Below are 7,048 nucleotides of genomic sequence, written 5' to 3'. Positions count from 1 at the left end.
ATTTCATGTCGTCCAGCTCTCCTGACGATCTGGTTGGGTTTCAGCGTTTCCACCATCGTGCTTTTTTGGAGCTTGCATAGTTTATCGCAACAATTTTTTGCAAAATGCCCCGATGTTTTGACAATGGTAGCATTTTACGTTGTTGTTTCACTGCAATCTGGATGGACTGGTTCATTATCATCTGGGTTGGTGCAAGTTCTCTTAAAGAATAGCTGTTGCTATCGAGGATCCTCCCCATTGTTTGCGAGCACCGTTGCTTCTCCTCCAACAATTTTTTTTGAAAATCTTGATCTGGTTAGCCATCAAATCCTTGAGCCGTATGCCCACATTTGTTGCAGGTCTCGGATTTCAGCGTTCCTTCCACTTTCATTGACGTTTTTTTACTTCCATCGTCAATTTCATGTCTGCCTTGGATGATATGGGCTATGAAATTATATGGACTATTGGTCGGATGCATTGAAAGTGTGAGAGTCTGTGAGAGAGGTATATCATTTCTCATTATTTATTAATTCATCAATTAGGGCATTCTTGTTTGCCTCTTGCCGCCCTGCCGCATTCAAGTGACCATTTGCTGCTTCTCCCAGTTTTGTAGTTCTTTTTGAAAATGTTTTCATGCTTTCCTTTTCGTTATACTGGAGGTTCATGAGTAAGGCTCTTGTACAATCGGCGGTTGGAAAGACACCAAACTTATTGTTGAGTGCATCCACCACTTGTTCGTTTGTTAGTGCTGGTTGGCCTCGTATTTTATTGAATTGGAGAATTGGGAGGTTATAGAATTTTCTCGAAGGTATAGCTGTGCGGCCACTACGAGTAGCTGGGTGTTGTTGTTGTGGTTGTTGTTGCTGTTTTTGTTGTTGTTTTGCGTTTGTCTTTTGTTTATCGTGTTTTTTGTACTGAGTTAATATATAGTTTCTGTTCTTCATGGAAAATTAGGTTTTGTTTATAAGAAAAACTGGTTTATTGTAAACCTCTACTCATCGAAGATTTTTTTAAGGATAAAAAGTGAAGAAACAAAAGGAAAAATTTGCAATTGATAAGTTTTAGAGCAATTGATAAAATTGATTTACGTTTCTTGAATGAATGGTTTCAAATAATAGCAGTCATTACGGCAGTTCTGATGTAATTTTTTTTCTTGTCGTTTTCTCTTTTTGTTATAATGTCTCATACAAAATCTTCAATTTTTACCTCAAATGTTTTTTGGAATGTCCCTTAACAACACACGATCCCTGCTTGCGCTCCCTTTTTTATTTCTATGTTCACTGTTTAACTGTTTTTTTTGTATCCCTCTTAATGAAACTACTTTTTAAAGAAGATCAAGTTATCCTTTTTCCTCTTTTCACCAAGTCCAAGTTTTATTTCAAAAACTAATCATTTGAAAAAAAAGTTCCGTAAACCCGAATAGTGAAAACAAGTTCACCCCTATCTGGAAAATAAACTCTAATAACAGCTGAGAAATCTAAATTGAGAGAAAGTCAGAACTACCATTACTTATCCAGATCAATATTTGCTGAATAAACTTCCTATAAAGTTCTAACTTACTTAACCGTTGTATTTTTATTCTTATCCAAATCAAAACTTCTGGAAAATAAGGTTTGTGGTTTTGGTGTATTTTCTTAAGCTTTGTAATTAAACTTTTTCTAAGATGTCTGAAGTTAGAAATTGCCATTCTACAACTGTGCAAAAACTTTTATGCTGTTAAATTATAAACAACTGTTGTACAAGATTTGGCATTATGAGGTTGGAACGATTGTATTACAAAATATTACAAAAAACACCGAGATGACGTTCAATCGACACAGTGTATTTGTTTTCAGCAGAGTTAAAAGCTTTTTACTAAATTCCCAATAACGTTTGAGTTGAACTTAAGACAGGTCTACTGTATGATTTTTTGATAGTAGCCTCAATGGTGTTCTGCAGTTCGGGCGCAGCCACAGCTTCTGTCGCCGACTTGCTTGTCTCAGCTGCAGAGCACTGTTCTTCTTGTCATCCTTTTTGGTTCTCAATCAGTATCTGTTGTGGCCTACAATAGGTGTACATGTCATTCCGTTGTCATCATTGCTCGATGAGAATCGTTTTCAAATTTGCGAACATGATTTTGTTGCTAATTTTATTTTCATCAAAGTCATCAAAATTACTAACGTCTGTTTAATTTCCTCCCTTCTGAGGCGCATTCTGGTATTTGTGAACTTCAGCGGCAGTACATGACTTGTCGGAATTGTCTGGCAAAATGTCTAGTTTAAAAATGATTCTTTTTCACACTTTAACTGATAGATTGCGATCCTGTACTTCTGCAAACTCGGTTGGCATGTTTTAACAGTCTTTTCGGCCCAGCTTGTTCAACTAGTCTTTCCACTGGACTTGTGGTGGCATGTTTGTTGTTGTTGTTGTATTTGTTGTCTTTTCTTGTTTCACCACGCTAACTGTCCTTTTATTTGTTATTCTTCCTGTTTTGAATATTTTTTTTATTTTATAAGGACAACAAAACGCAATTATCTGAATTAGAAACTGCAGAAAGAGACAGAAATTAAAACTTCACTTTCAAAGTTAAATTTAATGACTTGCTCTGATCAAACTGTTCGAAGTATATATAATCAGTAGTGTAAAAAAAGATAATGCGCGCCTATTAAAACACGCGCAAATCACGAGTAGGAGCTTTAAGTAAAAAAGAGATTTTAAGGAAAAAATTAGTTTGAGAAATTTCCTCCAAAATATTCTAAATTTACCCGCATATGTGGTTGGCAAATAACCAAAAATAGATAAAGTCATGTCAGAGTTTTGTTTTCAACGTAATCAATTAATAATATAATAATAAATATAATAATAAATTGTTTCTGCGTAATCGCAGCGGAGCAACATTAGGCAGTAGCCTGTTCTCAGCTGTCCTTTTTTTCTAATATTTTTTCTAATTAAAATATTTCCTTTTTTCTAATTAAAATTTGTCTCAGAAACACACGCTTGCAAAGTAAACTGTTTTTTTTTGTACTAGAAATCTAGATTAAATTTGTTAGATTTAATTGAAATCTTAAGTTTGCTCAACCGAAACGAAGTCAAAATATTAATAGCTCATTATGGACAGCAAGAAATTCTGACCAAAAAGAAAATAAGACCCTAACTAATTTATCTATAATATAAAGTTTCCATTTTGATTTAATTAAAACCGATTCTGGAAATAAGTGAAATGTATGTTTTTCTATATTTTCCAAAATTATCTGTTAGTTACTTTGATTTCTGATTGAAATTATCGTTTTCAAATAGCCGAAAAATGAGATTTGGATTTCCCAAATTTCTCGTTATTTTTCCGTTCTTATCTGTTTTGCAAGAAAAATTATATTCCATAGGTAAGGGCTTCCTTTGCTTAACTACCTTCAAAAAATATCGGTTAGTATTTATTTTAGGATAGACAAACATTATGATAACTCTTTTGCATGTCATTTTTCTTCATTTCCTCTAAAGTATTGCGATGTTAGTTTCAGTTTTTGCAATCTACCGTTTGTACAATTTAAAATTCAGCTAAGGTGGTTCGGGGGCCTTATCCTCTAAATTCCAACAAGTGTTGAAAATATTTCCTGAGTATTTGCTAAGTATTGTTTTCCTCTATTTTATCCCTCTAGGCGACTTTAGTTAAATTGAAAAGAAGCTCGGAAAATCAACAAAAATCGAGCGGTATATATACTCCTCAAAAGTAAATATTATAGATATTATCAAGTCCGATTTCCTTCATGGTTGCCCCAAAAAATCACATGGTTGAATTGGGTTTATCTCCAATTTGGTAGGTAACCTTTTATTTGAGCAGGAAAATCTTAAATTTCATTAAAGGTTCTAAATCCGTTCTGTTTAGACAAAGACAGAACTATCAGTACTAATCAAAATCAATGTTTGTTCAATAAACCGCGTATACAGTTCTAACTTACTTAGCCATTATTCTTTCATTATAATTGAATTCGGAACATCTTAGAAGTAACCCAAGTTAATAATTTGCTATAATTTCTTAAACTTTCCTAATTTTCTTAAGATATCTTATTATATTCCATTTCTACACCACCCACTCGGACTTTAAAAACTAAAAGAATTGCATTAACAAAGTGAAAGCGCATTATAATTACAAGCAGAAGTGTTATGAAGTTCCAGCGAGTCCTTGGTCTCATTATCATGGCTTTTTGGATGCAAAAGTTCAGTAAGTTTCCTTGAGTTTCCCATTCTTCGATCTCTGCAGAAGTCTTTTATTTCGCACAACCTCGGCTGTAGCGTCCTTCCTGGTCACATCGGTTGCAGATCACCCGAGCTAGTGACTGGCACTGCTGGTCACCGATTATCACTTCCTGTACCCTGATCAGATGCTCTATTGCCCACCGCATCTTTTGCTGCCCAGAAAGAAGCAAATCAAGAAGATGAAAGTGAAATGTTGGGTTCAAGGGTTCTTCCTCCATCTCGGCTTGCGTTGCATTTCTCTGGTCGCCTGCACACCCGCTGTTGCTGTGGTGCTCCACCGATCTTCATCATTGCCGTCGTTAGTTAAGGAGATGTTCAACATCAAATCTAATGCCTTGCTCACAGTAACAGCAAGACCCACGTATGTCTGTTGTATCAACTCTTTGGTGATCTCCTCATCGAGCAGTCCTTCAGTAAAAATCCGGTTAGCCAATCGCACCCCCTCTGCCTCTTGGGCCAAGGGGTTGTCACATACACAAGTCTGATGCGCTCTGTCTGCCCAGTTCATGAGTGTTTCTCCCTGATGCTGCCTGGTGTTGTGCATAGAGATTGACATGGTTTTGAGGATGTTTGTCTACAATATATAAGGGGTTTTGTAGCTTGTCAAACAGACAATTTCGTCCAAGAGAAAGAAAGTCTTGAATCTTCTTTTAAACAATCTCAAACTAAAAAAAACGAAGATTAAATAACAAGAAATTGAGTCGATAAAAAGTATTCCACAGAACGTTTATAAGAAAAGCGGTAAAAGTTTTGCCCTTTAGTTAACCGTGCTGGGACATCTGTCGTTTTTCGGGGCAGTTAATCGAATATATCAGTCGACGACGGATATAAACAGGGAATTTAGGCTTTTGCTATGATAAAACATTCTACCATTCAACTGTTTATTAAGGAGAAAGAAAGGAATTAACAACTTAACGCTTGGTTAGGAGCAGTCTTAAACAGTAAAAGATCCCTCTGTGGTTGCCAATGTAGAATTTAAAATTCAACTAAGGTGGCTCGGGGGCCTTAGCCTCTAAATTCCAACAAGTTTTGAAATTAATTCCTAGTTATTGTTTTCCTCTAAGTTAACCCTCTAGGCGACTTTAATTCTCTTCAAATCACCTTCTGCCCTAAAGAAAAATGAGCAGAATCCTATTCTTAGAAAAAGTTAACTTACACCAGCTAACTTCTAGTTCTTATGCTTACTGAGAAAATTATATCAAAAATAAGCCAATTTCTAACTACGAACTCTTTGTCTTACCAACAGTAGGAGAGACTTCACTTACAAAATAAAATTGAAAAGAAGCTCTGAAAATCTTCAAAAATCGAGCGGTATATATACTCCGCAAAAGTAAATAATATAGATATAATCAAGTCCGATTTCTTTTCATAAAATAATCTTATGCGTAAAAGTCCGCAAAAAAAATCACATGGTTTAATTAAGTTTATCTCCAATTTAGTAAGTAACCTCTAATTTGAGCTGAGAAATCTTAAATTTCATTAAAGGTTCTAAAACCGTTCAATTTAGACAAAGCCAGAAATATCATTGCTAACAAAATCAATGTTTGTTCAATAAACCGCTTATACAGTTCTCACTTACTTGGCCATTATTCTTTCATTGTAATTCAATTCGAAACTTCTGAGAAATAACCCAAGGTTAGTACTTTGCTAAAATTTTTTAAGTTTTCTTAATTTTCTTAAGATATCTTAAGATAAAAATTCCATTTCTACACTGTTGATCTATATTGTTACATATTTAGTGTGCGATTCAGAAATACAAAAATAGAACGTTTTTTTTTTGTTTTGTGTTTTATATATTCGCATATTATGGAACATGTCAATTTTCTTTCCAAGAACGACAAATTTTTTAGTGTGAAGGTTTCGAATAAAATTTTAACAAACTACTGGGATGATAAATTTTAGAAAATTCAATTAGATGTCTCGCAGTTGCATTTTACTGAGTTTGTCACAATTTAAAAGTTAATGGTCTGTCTTCTTACTGACAAAGGTTGAACGAAGATTGAGAGTGAGACGGGTCTGAACGTAGCGTGCATTCGCACAGTAGCCTGCCTTCTTGTTGCTTACTAGATTCGTCAATTGTTTAATGAATTATTATCAAACTTCGCAGCTGCTTGAAAATTGCAATTAGTATTTTATGATGTGAGTTCTTTTCCTTTCCGGAATAAGATTTCAATGGTCGATATTGATAAAGGCTGCAATATCGATTGTATGTTTCGGTGATATGCCCATTGCATCAATCAATTAATGTTCGCATTTGTGATCCTCACCTTTTGAAATAATTGCTGACGTTGGAGATTAAGGGAACTCATTAGAAGACCATCCTTTACCGTAATTATAAATAAAAAATCGCCCCATATCCAAGTTGCCAAAATCTGTTAGGATGGGGGTTGTCAAAGTCTGAGATGATCGGTCGGAGGGGGGTGTCAAAAACTGAGACGATGGGGGGGGGGGGGGAGAGCGGGGTTAGCGCGAAAAGACAGATTATACATTTCCTATCTGTTGTTATATTTCAAAACGTCAGCAGTTAATTTGTCCGTTCACTTTTCACTGATTTGAAAATGAGCCATTTATTGAAATCAGTCGTAGACAGAAAATCTAACTAAATTAGTTGTCGTATTTTACTATATCAAAATCTCGAAGTTTTTTGATTCCATATTTGAAATGAAATTGTGCAAATTGTTTTGTATAAAATATATTTGTATCACTTGATGTCGGGTGGGTTCATAATTGTATATGTAGATATAGCATGATTTGTTTATTGAACAATTAGCATGACTAATTTTGTACAAAAAAAAATTATTGTCTGTTTGCTTTTATCACCCAAATAAAACGAAGTACG

Source organism: Convolutriloba macropyga, chromosome 5 (assembly GCF_964194025.1).
Source record: "Convolutriloba macropyga chromosome 5, txConMacr16.3, whole genome shotgun sequence".
In the NCBI taxonomy this organism is placed as follows: domain Eukaryota; kingdom Metazoa; phylum Xenacoelomorpha; order Acoela; family Convolutidae; genus Convolutriloba; species Convolutriloba macropyga.
Note: the sequence above shows the minus strand (reverse complement) of the source record.